General features: G+C 44.4%; 1 protein-coding gene across 6 annotated transcripts in view; it reads right to left on the reverse strand.

The window, feature by feature from the left end:
- Positions 1 to 15,503, reverse strand: part of LOC306920665 (protein kinase C-binding protein NELL1-like) — a 424,011-nt gene that overhangs the window by 331,590 nt on the left and 76,918 nt on the right. The window lies entirely within an intron of this gene.

Raw genomic sequence — 15,503 nt, forward strand, 5'->3', positions numbered from 1 at the left:
CCATATGCACAACCAATCCTACTATAAATGCGCCACGTCTCTGCCGGCGTACATGCGTGTGTGCGTGTACGGTTGTAATGTACGTAACTAGAGAACCGTTTGACCCACCGACTTCACATTCGACACACGCGTTCCACACCCCCACAGGGAGTGCAGTGCCCGGTATCGAGTCGGTCAGACCCACGGTTCTCCAGAACCACCACAAAAGGCTCTGGTCAGGCTCTGCCAGTGGGCCTAATGAGGCCAACTCCTTTCACCTGGGCCAGGCTCTGCCAGTGGGCCTACTGAGGCCAACTCCTTTCACCTGTGCAATTTCCAGCCTATGCCTCAGCCAATTGACGCTCAACCAATCAGGCTCTGCCAGTGGGCCGAATTGATTGCCAAGTACACTTTTCAGTTTGCAGTCTTCACACACACATAGGCACATACACAGATCTCCATGTGGGACACCGGCTGACAATAAAAACGGGTGCTATGGCAACGTATATCATTAGGTTCCCAAGTTGCATCGTTCCCAAGTAGGCCGGTGGCCGACTGCGACGGGCACGTACATGTCTAGTTGTTTTAATTCAAAGTGGTATATATTCTGTGAAATCTTTATTGTCATGCGTGTATCTACAAGCTCCAAGTTTTGCATCGACAGCGCGTTATGAGCTTGCAGATCTTCCATGTTTCCAATCACCATGAATTCAAGCACCCAAGCCACCCATATATCTCCATATATGGAGCTGACCTGTTCTGACATTCCATATGTTGATCTGACCTCATCGCACTCTGTACACTCAAGATACGCTCCATATATGGCCAGTGCACGCAACCTCGCCCTTTAGGCGTCTAAAGGCCTCCACACACAGAGCGCAAATTCGGATTTTTAAGCTGCGTTTCTCCATCGGTTTTCCAAAAAACGCGGCCGGTGTGCAACTACCTTTACTGGTAGGGAGTAATTAGACAAGGCAGTCAGTGACAGGCTGCAGTATGTAGAGCTGTTTGTAATTAGACAAGGCAGTCAGTGACAGGCTGCAGTATGTAGAGCTGTTTGTAATTAGACAAGGCAGTCAGTGACAGGCTGCAGTATGTAGAGCTGTTTGTAGGGGCTATGCTATTGTATGATATACAGTAGAGGCAGGCAGACAAGCTAGTCCCATTACTTCATCCATAACCTGTAAAATAGGGCAGTACTACTTTCATTTCTCTCCTGTTAACCTTTACTTGTGTGTGCGTGCGTGCGTGCGTGCGTGCGTGCGTGCGTGCGTGCGTGCGCTCTACAACCAGATTCAAGAGGGCGATCCAGGCAGGTGTGGAGCAGGGTGTGGTTATATCAGTCTTTCCAGCAGTGAGGCTGGAAGCAGGGAATAAGTGCCGCTGACTGATGGAAAGGACCAAGGACCCAACAGGAGATGTAGAAGGGCTGTCAGGGGCCAAGGACCCAACAGGAGATGTAGAAGGGCTGTCAGGACCAAGGACCCAACAGGAGATGTAGAAGGGCTGTCAGGACCAAGGACCCAACAGGAGATGTAGAAGGGCGGTCAGGACCAAGGACCCAACAGGAGATGTAGAAGGGCTGTCAGGGGCCAAGGACCCAACAGGAGATGTAGAAGGGCTGTCAGGACCAAGGACCCAACAGGAGATGTAGAAGGGCTGTCAGGACCAAGGACCCAACAGGAGATGTAGAAGGGCGGTCAGGACCAAGGACCCAACAGGAGATGTAGAAGGGCTGTCAGGGGCCAAGGACCCAACAGGAGATGTAGAAGGGCTGTCAGGACCAAGGACCCAACAGGAGATGTAGAAGGGCTGTCAGGGGCCAAGGACCCAACAGGAGATGTAGAAGGGCTGTCAGGGGCCAAGGACCCAACAGGAGATGTAGAAGGGCGGTCAGGACCAAGGACCCAACAGGAGATGTAGAAGGGCTGTCAGGGGCCAAGGACCCAACAGGAGATGTAGAAGGGCTGTCAGGGGCCAAGGACCCAACAGGAGATGTAGAAGGGCTGTCAGGACCAAGGACCCAACAGGAGATGTAGAAAGGCTGTCATCGGCGCACTATGGAGGCGGCGGCATGAATCCACCATCTTGCTACATAAAACCTATTTCGTTGACAGCCCACATTAGTACAGTAAGCTGCCGTCTATAAGCTCTCTTCTACTGACTGGGCTGGATGGACCTATAAGTACATTTCATCTCTTCTACTGACTGGGCTGGATGGACCTATAAGTACATTTCATCTTGCGCTGCATCTTTGCCCACTGCAGGCATAGCTGTGACCAAACCACCGCGTTTCAGAACCGGTACATGGTTCCACTAAGGAACATTTCTTACCCTGTTCTGCACATCGTATCCAAAAAGCCGGATAAAGGGCTAAACTATTTTGACTTTATTAACGGACAAAATCCAAGTTACGTGTTGAAATTTACTGTAATTATTAGGGGTGTAACAATATAGTATAAAAAAAATAGATTTTAATTTCAAGAATCGAAGTATATCGAAATGAAAACAGCAACATTGACTATGTATCGTATCGTTTTGCAATGCAAATAATCGGTATTGAATCGTTTTGCTATGCAAATAATCGATTGTATCAATACTACCTTTTTGTGCGTGGTATTTAGCAATTTTTTGAAGAACAAAGAAAAAGACGGGTTTAATTACTTAGTTTTCAATGTATTTTAAATAGTTACTGTATCGATTTCAAATCATTGAATCGTATCGTATCGCCATAATGAACCAATGTCGTCCATGTATCGTATCGTCAACCATGTATCGTGATATGTATCCTATCGCTGTTAAAATGTATTGTTACACCCCTAGTAATTATGGTAAGAACTCCTGTATCATCAAGAAAATAAATGAAATGGTGTTTTGGAAATTGTGAATAAAAATCTATATTTTAGTATTTTTACTTTACTTTTACATTCATATTTTTTCCACCGAACACCCCCACACACACCCGGACACCCCCCCCCCCCACACACACACACACACACACACACACACCCCCCTCCCCCCCCCCCCCCCCACCCAATCTGGCTATCACATTTTAACTGACTGTGTGAATTGACTGCAGCTGCCCACCAGATTTGTTATCTTTGTTCATCTTCAAAAAGTTCCCTTGAAGGCACAGTCTCAATCACAGCCTTGATTACTTGCTCCTGCAATGTCTGTCTGCCATCTGTAAAAAATAAAAAATAAATAAAGAAGAAAGACAGACCACTGCCAATTTTCCAATGTTTCCTTGGCAGAGGTGAAGTAAAAAAAAAAAAAAAAAAAACATGAGTCAAGACCAGCCAACATGAGGATGGGCTCTCGTAATTACAGACATGAGGCCCTTTCAATCAGTCAGCCCAATACGAGACAATCCATCCATCTATCCCACAACAATGGTGGAGGCTGTGGTATTGGTTTCTAAACCAGTAAACCAGACAGAGTAAGAAAGCAAAAATTGTAACCTAAAAATTCCAAAGTATGAACAACAGAGATCACAGTATGATCTCAGTATGAGTTTTACACATACACATGTTTATACCTGATACCTGACCCGGTTACTGAGGTTAGTGTTAGCGACCTACGTGGCCGGTTAAGACTGAGGTTAGGGTTAGCGACATACGTGGCCGGTTAAGACTGAGGTTAGTGTTAGCGACCTACGTGGCCGGTTAAGACTGAGGTTAGTGTTAGTGACCTACGTGGCCAGGTTAAGACTGAGGTTATGGTTAGTGACCTACCTGGCCGGTTAAGACTGAGGTTATGGTTAGTGACCTACGTGGCCGGTTAAGACTGAGGTTAGGGTTAGTGACCTACGTGGTCGGTTAAGACTGAGGTTAGGGTTAGTGACCTACATGGCCGGTTAAGACTGAGGTTAGGGTTAGTGACCTACGTGGCCGGTTAAGACTGAGGTTAGGGTTAGTGACCTACATGGCCGGTTAAGACTGAGGTTAGGGTTAGTGACCTACGTGGCCGGTTAAGACTGAGGTTAGGGTTATTAATGTCAGGTGAGGATGCAAGACAGCTAGAAGTAATGTTTGCTAATAGCTGGCTTTCATTGTTGCCCTTTCATTGTTCCACTGGCATAATTCCTTACATCACACCACCTACCGGTGCGCATGTTCTAAGACTTTCTCATCAACATTGAATACTTGTTCACCTTAACGGAAACCACTACTACTCTTGAAACTAACAAATGAGTGGGATAGAGTGAATAAACACAGGATTGACCTGTTTATTATTAGCTACTACTACTGAGACAAGACATCAGTTAAATGAGTTTGGGAACAGACGGCATGACACAAAAGACATATTGTACAACTATATGCAGTGATAGTGAATAAAGGGAACTTGGTGGCAAACCACAAATCATTTCACTAGAACTTTCCAGCAAACAGAGAACTGAGAACAAGAAATAAAGAACTGAAATCTCAGCCATATGTATTTGTGTACCATACATGGAACTGGATAGAGCTCTCTCATCATTATTCTACTGTAATTATTTGTCTCATCAGCAAGAACTGAACAGTGATGGTGAAGAAAGAGAACTTGGAAAGACGTTTGCGGACAAACCACAAATCATTTGACTAGAACTTTCCAGAAAACAGAGAACTGAGAACAGAGAACTGAGAACAAGAAATAAAGAACTGAATCTCAGCCATATGTATTTGTGTAAATGGAAGAATTTCAACCATTTTGCCTTATCAAGTCAGGTGCAATCATCAGTATGTTAATCATAAATAATGTTATTATTGTTAGATTTTTTTTCATAATTATAGCCTACACATTTGAATTAGTGGTCTATAATAAGATGAAAAGGCAAGGGCTAAATAGATGTCATGCCCACAATGAGACTGTTGGGCCCTTCTGTTCTTCTTGAATTAGCCCCCCTTTAAAATGTGTAGCACACAGGCATAGTCACTATGGCACATTATGAGGCCATTTGTATACATTTAGGGCTAGCTATTTGGGTTTCTGGTAAAATTATTGACCATTTATTTTGTATGTCCGTGACAAAAATCAAGCGTAGCGTTAGTTCACTGCAGCACAGGAGGCAGATGGTTATTATAGTATATATAGGAAAGTAAAAGCCACTTTTCCGTGTGAAAATGCACAAATGTGCGTGCACGAGGTGTGTGCATGCGCATTTTCCGGCGCACGCTTACACGTGCGCACCCCCTCCTAAACGTTCAGCACCTCCTACTGTAAATACCTTCCCGCGGCCCTGCACTAAAGGTCAGAATTATTACAACATATGGTATGAAACATTTATTCAAGTATCACAAAGTGTCACAGAATCTGGATTTAGCTAAGGCGCCCAAGCTGGCAACCTTTGGGGTCGCCATAGCGGCCAAATCCATGGCTGCTATACCTAAAATGGTTTTGGCTGTAATATTTGAACCAGATGAGCTACAAATGCAAACATTGTGTTTATGTCATGTTTTTTGACCATTACAAACACATTGGAAGGACAAGATGGCACTAAGTGAAAACGAGTGAACTTTTGACATTTTTGACAAACTTAAAAAGCATTAGAACACATTGAAATGCTCCGATTTATGAGTACATCTATCCAGAAAACTCTAATATATACAGTATGTTTTTATATATATGGCCACTATACCCAAAAAATCACCCAGAACACCTGAAAATGAAAGTAATGGAGTTCAGTACATTCCTATTGATAGAGTATGAGTAGGAGTATGACCAACTAACTTCACACTCGGCATGCACGTTGCTGCTGACCCCAGCACAGGGACATTTATATGTCCGGTGTCGAGTTGATTGGATAGGCGGTTGTCCAGAACTACTTACAGTATATATGCCCATGCATGGGTATGGGCGTATCAGTATTGTGTAGTGTAGTGTGTAGTGTAGTGTAGTGTAGTGTAGTGTTAGTGTAGTCATATATGGAGATCCGGTTGTCCAGAACCGCTGATTCAAACTACCTACAGTATGTACACCCATACATAGATATTGGCATATCAGTATAGTATAGTATAGTATAGTATAGTATAGTATAGTATATACTCCTATACTCCTATAGTATAGTATAGTATAGTATAGTATAGGCTATAGCATAGTACCAGTAAGTCTGAGGGCGAGAAGCGACCTCACCCTAACGGGCTGCATTAATAACTTTGGGGCAGGCCCATCTAGAGTTTACACGGACAGGTATCAGTCAAAAGGGAGACATCGAAGAGGAAGGATGGATGGGGAAGGATCAACATATGGAATGTCAGAACAGGTTCTGACATACAGTATATCCATATGGAGATCTAAGGGTTGGGGTCAGTTGTAGAGTTGCTGGCCAATATTGATGACATCAGGGATCTCCTTCCCTGATGATGTCACGTGATGTCACTCACAAGACCTGGGCACCATATATGGGGGCTTCCCCCATGTATGGGGATTTTGAGTGATACACTGACTGACTGACGGAAAATGCGCAATTTCATAGTAAATGCGACCTGTGGTCGCAATAATATAGTATAGGCATATATGGAGATCAGGTTGTCCAGAACTGCTGATCCAAACGATATGCCCCTCCCTGATGACAGGGAGGAACTGTGGAAATCTTGCTGCATTGTGACCGATGGTGAGTGACTTCGTCGGCCCCCTTCAGTTTTTACATACCAGGTGGACATTGGGTTTGATGATGTCATCATCTACATGCTAAACAGGGCATTCACACACCTTGGCACCATGGGCAACGCAGTTAGAATCATGCTTTTTGACGTCTCCAGAACTATCCAGTCACAACTGCTTACAGAAGCTTGCGTTGATGGGGGTGGACCATGGTTTGGTGGCATGGATCTCAGACTATCTCTCGGGCAGACCGCAGTATGTGAGACTGCAGGGTTGTCTGTTCGGAGGTGCTGGTGAACATCACGGGCGCTCCCCAGGGCACCCTATAAACATCTGACTTCCACTTCAACTACAAGACATGTCAGTTGTCACCTGCATCTCAGGTAACAACACTGTTGAGCACGCATGGTTACGGAGGTTGTGCACTGGAGCAAGGCAAATAGCCTCTGGCTCAATGCTAGCAAGACCAAGAAGATGGTGGTGGACTATGGCACGACCAAGAGTGTACCTCCGGTTCCCAGCAACATATTAAGGTAGTGGAGAATGTAGACAACTACAAGTTTCTAGGAGTGCACCTGAACAGGTCGTTGGACTGGTCTGACTACTCTGGTCTTCTGTTCTTCTCAAGAAGGCTCAGATCTTTTAGTGTGTGCAACAGGATGCTGCAAATGGCTGGTGAGGAAGGCGTTTTATGTGGCGGCCATATTGGATTTGGCCGCCATGGCGACCCCGAAGGTAACTGGCTCGGGTTCCCTAGCTAAATCATTAGAGCAGGACTACATCTGGGCCAAATTTAGTCCTTTTAATAGTGATTGGCGCAGAAAAATCCATAAGGCCCGTGACTATTGCTGAAATCTTGTCCATATACAGTAGGTGATTATGGTCATTAAAGCTAATTATAATTGTTCAACATATGCAAGTTAGCATCCGGCGGTTTCTACATGCTGGGGCCCAAACATACTCAACATTTGTACTATAAAACTTTGGTGTACTCAACATGTCTGGGTTCACAATGGGACTCTATGGGCTGGCAAATAGACTGACTAACTGCACTTGAGCTGGGGGGGGGGGGGGGGGGGTGATGTGCAAATGTCAGATGCTGTGACACTTTGTGGTACTTGTATAAATGTTTCATACCATATGTTGTAATAATTCCAATTTAGGGGGCGTGGTAACATTTTTGGCTACATACATGTGTATGTTTCATTGTGCTAGGTGCCAATCACTTAAGTTGAAGCGTTTTCTTTAACAAATTTGCTACATTTCATGATCTAGATTCACATATGAGTAAACTAAGGCACCAATACTTGTTTCAGAGGTATATGTATTTATGACATTTGAGAAAGATTTGGTGTTCCCAAAATCAATATAACACATTTTACAAGCAAAAACAGCAGCACAAGATTTTCGTTTTTTTGGTTATACACTTGTATATACATTTCTGGCTTGTGACAAAATACTGCAGGATATTATGCGGAGAACTTTTAACCCAGAGTCCAGAAGGGTATTGTCTATGGAAATATGCATTGAAATCGTAGTGCCAAAGACGCGGGAACGAAACCGAACGAAAAGGGACCTCGCAGCACGGCCTATAAGTGTCAATAATTTAAAGTGTGACTTTTTACACTTTTTACAGTATATTTTTGTGCAGGGCAGCATGTGGCATCTTTTTAATGACATACTGAACACGCAGACCCAAACTTTAACTACATTTAAAAATACCGCCTTGAAATGTTAACACATTTCCAAAACATTATGTAGGTTATCTCTGCAGGATTTCTTTTATACAAAGGCAAATGTAAATACAAGAAATGTCTTGAGTGGGTTCCAGCTGTGTGAGTGAAGAAGCTTCGCTGTGTGTCTATCAAGGTTGTTCTCTTCACTCCTATCGACTAACTCCATAGCCAGACTTTGATGCCGCTGGCAGCACTCCATTTCCTGTACTTGTCAAAAGGGCATCTGTCAATCTCCCACACGCTGCTACAGAGGATGAATCACTCACATCAAACTGAGGCGATGCCAACAATGCTGGTTTAACCCATTTAGGCCTGACGTCGAAAAAACAACAAACGTTCGCTCTGAAATAATATATACCTATTCAAAGAATTTGTGCCACATTTTTACGATTTTTCAAAAATAGCAGACCTACAAGCTCATCGCGCGCCACTCGGTGGCGCGCGATGAGCTTGTTGATCTGCTATTTTTCAATAGCTAAAGTATAACACAATGCTTGAAACACCAAAAGGGGTTCCCGCCCAAAATGAGTTAAAAAGATATCATGCAGGAGTTAGAAGGCCTGTGGCCAGACGGTAAAAAGTTAATTTAACACAGAGAGACACCCAGGCAATACAGGCGTAAAGTTCCTGCCCACTGTGAGTGGAGACTATAGTGACTCCTACAGGTTGGTCACTGTGGAGACTATAGTGACTCCTACAGGTTGGTCACTGTGGAGACTAGTGACTCCTACAGGTTGGTCACTGTGGAGACTAGTGACTCCTACAGGTTGGTCACTGTGGAGACTAGTGACTCCTACAGGTTGGTCACTGTGGAGACTATAGTGACTCCTACAGGTTGGTCACTGTGGAGACTAGTGACTCCTACAGGTTGGTCACTGTGGAGACTAGTGACTCCTACAGGTTGGTCACTGTGGAGACTAGTGACTCCTACAGGTTGGTCACTGTGGAGACTAGTGACTCCTACAGGTTGGTCACTGTGGAGACTATAGTGACTCCTACAGGTTGGTCACTGTGGAGACTATAGTGACTCCTACAGGTTGGTCACTGTGGAGACTATAGTGACTCCTACAGGTTGGTCACTGTGGAGACTAGTGACTCCTACAGGTTGGTCACTGTGGAGACTAGTGACTCCTACAGGTTGGTCACTGTGGAGACTAGTGACTCCTACAGGTTGGTCACTGTGGAGACTAGTGACTCCTACAGGTTGGTCACTGTGGAGACTAGTGACTCCTACAGGTTGGTCACTGTGGAGACTATAGTGACTCCTACAGGTTGGTCACTGTGGAGACTAGTGACTCCTACAGGTTGGTCACTGTGGAGACTAGTGACTCCTACAGGTTGGTCACTGTGGAGACTATAGTGACTCCTACAGGTTGGTCACTGTGGAGACTATAGTGACTCCTACAGGTTGGTCACTGTGGAGACTAGTGACTCCTACAGGTTGGTCACTGTGGAGACTAGTGACTCCTACAGGTTGGTTTGTTTAGTGCAGTGTGAAACTAGGAGAATACAGAACACATGGGGGATCCTGGAAATTGACATAATGGCAATTATGGCATAATGGCATTGGGAGGAAAAAGAAAATAAGAATCGTCTAAAGAATTGGGCAAATGTAGCTACGTGTACCATGTAATTGGATAAGTCTACATTGGATTCTCTATGGAGGAAATGAATGGGACATTTAGTCCCGGAATATCACCGTTGAGCTCTGTAGCGGTGGTTCCAAAATCGTTTTAGCTCGAGACCCAAAATAGAAATGAGACATTTGCCGAGGACACAAACGAGCTCACAACCACTGTTGTTTTTGGCAGCAAATTTCTATCTACAAGATCTACAAGCTCAGTTGTGAGCTTGTAGATCTGCTATTTTCAGCATGCAACCAATTGTAAATTGACTTGTACTGGATCTCTTGTCCACTAGTCCCTTCCTAACATTTTAGTTTAGTTTTTATTTGTTGACAAAATCAACAGTACATTTAGTCATAGTTTTAGTCAACATGGCTTAGTTTTTATTTAGTTTTTATGTCGTTTTTGTCAGTGAAAAAAGGTAGTCGACGAACATTTTTCGTCATAGTATTAGTCGACGAAAACAACACTGCTCACGACGCGTTGCTTCGAGCTGCGTTGCTATTTCCACTACTTCTAAAATGTGTTTATTTTATTTATTTTGTTAATGGAAGTGTAATTGATTGTACTTAGGAAATACTTTTTGAAAAGTGTATTTTAACACATTTGATGCTTTAGACAAGGGGTTTTCAACCGATTGTGAACGAGGGACCACCACCCTGACTAGAATCAATCTGTTGTGTTTGGTGGGGATATGGGATAGGATTCGTGCTTTTGTAACACTTGCTATGTATCCCATGTGTATACAATACATCCCACTGTTTCTCAACCAATGGTCCAATGTCTACTAATACTTTCCTAATAATAATAATGACTCAACCAGACAATACAGTAGTCTTCCCCCTCTTGAGATTTAAACTCCCTTCTTCTGTGGAATTTCTCGACATGAAATATGGAGAACCACCGATACAGAAACATGAGGTATTTCAGAAAACTGCCAGAATTTAGAACACATTTTTTATCGATATATATCGATATATAAGAATGCCTCACTATTGTCCATTTCTGGAATCGCTCCGGTTGCTAGGGCCTCGCTTGCACTGCGTATACGCGACCAACTCCATTATCTTCTCCCTTCCTGAATTCAGCCAATCTCAAGCAGGTAGGGGCAGTGCTAGAATTATTAGCAGATCTAAAAGCTCAGCTTTACTCTCCGTAAATTAACTCGTTTTTTTTTTACAGCAGAATCCTAAGTGTCAATAATTTAAAGTGTGACTTTTTACACTTTTTACAGTATATTTTTGTGCAGGGCAGCATTTGGCATCTTTTTAATGACATACTGAACACGCAGACCCAAACTTTAACTACATTTAAAAATACCGCCTTGAAATGTTAACACATTTCCAAAACATTATGTAGGTTATCTCTGCAGGATTTCTTTTATACAAAGGCAAATGTAAATACAAGAAATGTCTTGAGTGGGTTCCAGCTGTGTGAGTGAAGAAGCTTCGCTGCGTGTCTATCAAGGTTGTTCTCTTCACTCCTATCGACTAACTCCATAGCCAGACTTTGATGCCGCTGGCAGCACTCCATTTCCTGTACTTGTCAAAAGGGCGTATGAGGTATGAGGTATTTCAGAAAACTGCCAGAATTTAGAACACATTTTTTATCGATATATATCGATATATAAGAATGCCTCACTATTGTCCATTTCTGGAATCGCTCCGGTTGCTAGGGCCTCGCTTGCACTGCGTATACGCGACCAACTCCATTATCTTCTGCCTTTCCACGTTCTTTTCTCTGAAAATACAGCGCTGTCCGTGGTTTTGATCAGATCGGCGATGTTCGGAGGTCATGTCAGATTTTCCGGTGATCGCGATAAGAATATTGGCGTTTTTTTGGAGCAAGGATGGGCGTCGCCTTGGCTCGCTAGCATTGGCGCTAATGCTATTAGCATGCGTCATACTAAAACAGACACTTATCCGGTGGCACCCAAGTGTTACCTATTTTGTCCACCAGGTGGCACTCATTGTGTAAATTGATGAAAGGTTGTGATTTCTTGGGGGTTTAAACCTTTAAAAAATATATATATAATACCTTTTTATTTGCAACCCATAAAAATTTGTCCGTGGCCTTGACATGGGTCCAGACCCACTGTGTGGGATCTGTAGGGATGATAGGGTTAATCTATTAATACTAATTGGCAAAATATGAGCAAAATGCCAAGTTTTGCCAAATGGTGACCAATTTCCCTCAAGTGAACCCAAAAGTAGAAAAATAAAAATAAATAAAAATGGAACATTTCCACTGAATGTGACCAGAAGAGAATCCTCCATGAAAGTGGAGCACATCCCATTAAAGATGGCATGGATGTATCATGTTTAATGGATAAAATGACCCAAATTCCTGTTTGTACGGTAGATGTGGGTTTGGTCTTTACCTACAGTATGTAGATGTAGATCGGTTTTGTCAACCAATTCCCGCTGGAGCCCCTGGTGCGGCTTCCTCCCTCTCAGAGATATATTTAATTACTTCACCTCAACAATGACCTTACCTGCTGATAGAAGATCCTGTCCTTTCACTGATAAGATGATAGCACTGTAGCTGCACATATAGGCAAGCTGGGAATACAGGCAAGATGGAGAGGCTGCTGGTGTGTGTATGTGTGTGTGCATGCATGCGTGCATGTTTCCCCTGGGTCCCTTCACTATGGGGAGCTCCATGGGGCCTCATCTCTCTCTTCCCCTCGCCAGGGGCCCATGCTGGGGCTGCAGGTTTGCAGGGGGTGGGCAAAGCCCCATGGTGAGCAGGGTTCTGGGAGGCTGCGCTTAATGACACACTCCATCAATTGTGGCAACAACACCGCGGAAAACAGGAGACACAAGCAGGCCATAAAAGGAGGACTAACACACCTTTAAAACAATGTCAAACACTGCAACATTCTGCTGCTCTGCACCGCCGCCACCGCCGCCGCCGCCATGGGCCAGGGTGGCTAACATTCTGCTGCTCTGCACAGCCGCCACCGCCGCCGCCGCCATGGGCCAGGGTTCTGCTGCTCTGCACAGCCGCCACCGCCGCTGCTGCAACATTCTGCTGCTCTGCACAGCCGCCACCGCCGCCGCCGCCATGGGCCAGGGTGGCTAACAACATTCTGCTGCTCTGCACAGCCGCCACCACCACCGCCGCTGATGCCATGGGCCAGGGTGGCTAACTTACAGCGCTGAGGCTGACACCATTCTTGTCTAATGGGCATTTTCTGTGTTTTTTCTTATCTACTGCACAGAAAAAAACAGCATCAAAATGAAGGCATTCTGTCTTCTCCCTCTCTCTCTCGCCAGACTATCACAATCCTGAGCAGCAATGTGTCGGATACGCTGGGGGAGACGGGAGGGGGGGAACACAGCCATTTCCATCCATTTCCTATGGAAGTGACATGGTTTCCAACGTGCCACGGGGGGGGAAGGGGAGGAGGGGCGGGCCGCTTGAAAAACCATGGTGCCTCCCAAAGGAAATTAATTGAGTGTAGCCGGCACGTTGCACCGCTCGCAAATGTGTGAGTGCGGCCCCCGGACGAGGAATGGCAGGTGGGTGATGGGGGGGGGGGGGTGGGGGGTGGTTACGTCTAAGCCGATTAAGACGGGATTCGGTTACATCTCGATTTTCACAGCCCGCCTGAATCGCACCCAAGATCATTCAGGGGAGGGGATTGGTTGTACAGGCAGATAGGGATGATAATGAGAGTTAAGTGTTGCTTCAGTCAAACAGGTGTTCCTCTGGCACATCATCGATAAGCCCTCTGAGCAGGGGGAGGGGCTTCAGTCAAACAGGTGTTCCTCTGGCACATCATCGATAAGCCCTCTGAGCAGGGGGAGGGGCTTGTGTCTGCTGATACCTAACCCTGCGTGCGGAGCATTAAACACAAAATCAATTGCAGAACAGAATTTGAAATCCACCCGTTCCCTGACATTTAAAAGTTTTACTTCATTAGACGGTACAGAAACAGGGGGAGTAATTACCAGGAGATGCAGCTGCTGTGTTGGAACTGCAGCCACGCATTGATCTATAGCGTGGCATGTTCAGTGGGAGCCATCGCATTGATTGGATATCTTGAGGCCGTGTAATTTGTTTCCCCAGCACTTGCACTGTGCTCACTGGCAATGTGCAGCCGTGACAATAGTCACCCTAACCACACAAACAAAAGATTTACTTTGCCCCAAGATGGCGTCACTGTAACCTGTGAACAGATAGCTTTCCCAAGGACAAGGGGCCTTGTTACCAAGGTTACAGACAACATCATGTTGGGTTATTAACCTGATTCAGACTCATTATCATTCCTCCTACATCATGAGGACTCTTAGCGCGGGCATCAATGAGCAGGTAATGAAGTAATGAAGGCTTGCTGCTCTGCTGAGCACCAGCGCAACCGCTGCCCTTCACAGGAAATTAAAGTGTTACAGCTGCATCTCTCATGGGGGCCACATGACTAAGTCATGACTCCAAGTAGCTCATGCATGTCAATATACATGTTCTAAGACATGCCTTAAAAGGATGTGAAAACGTGTGCGGTATACAGAGAGGGGTTTCACACAGCAAGGACTGTAAACGGGGAAGGACTGAGGAAAGGAGAGATAGAGCATCTCTGGGTTTATGTTTGGCATCATTGCAGACTTGTCATTTGTCTAATCTTCCATTTCAGTCTTCTCTTACTATCCTAATGACAGTTTTGGCCATGCTGATGAGCTGCTAAGCAGGTGATCCTAATGATAGTTTTGGCCATGCTGATGAGCTGCTAAGCAGGTGAGGGGGAAAGGAAAAGCATACCTTCCGACTCACTAGCTTCTTTAATGAGCAAAGCAGAATGTCATTTTATGGGTGTTGGACACAAAGGGGGCCCAGATCATTATGCGATATTTAAGGTGGAGAGAGTTCCTGATGCTGCCGCATCCTCATTAGTGGCACATGTAATGAAAGAGACAATCTTTCACCAACTAAGAGGGAAATTACGCTAAAACAAAGGAAAACGGACAGAAAATAGACTCGCTCGCCGTATAAATTGTTAAGGAGGAAGACTCCTGAGACAGAGACTTAAGAAAATTGAATATATGTTTTGTTTTGAATGCTCACAAAATGCTCTGCTCAAAGTGAGGTTAAAACTAGCAAACGTTTTAGTCCTATGGGATCTTCGTCAGTGCCATGGCCTCTATGGCTTTGCAGCAATACTACCTAAACACCACAGGCATAATAAAATAATAAAATGTGCAGAGTTATTGGTGATGATGAATTCCATGAGACAAGAGGCAGTGGGTTGGAGGCAGTTGAGCGCACTGGTAAGTTCACCACTATTTGAAATGTCGTTATAGGATGCATCATCTCGTTTTCGAGGGGGTCCTCAGGCACAACACATTCAAAACAATAAATAAAACATGTTGTCACGTGGACTGCAGTCACGTGTGTGTTTATTATTTGTTATGATTAGTTTTGTTATGAGTAGTATGATGTAGCATAAATATATATTTATTAGTTAATATTACGTATATATTTATATGAGGTAACTGGTGGTATATTTTATATATATATATATATATATATATATATATATATATATATATATATATATATATATATATATATATATACCTAT

Source organism: Electrona antarctica (assembly GCF_951216825.1).
Source record: "Electrona antarctica genome assembly, chromosome: 3".
Lineage (NCBI taxonomy): Eukaryota > Metazoa > Chordata > Actinopteri > Myctophiformes > Myctophidae > Electrona > Electrona antarctica.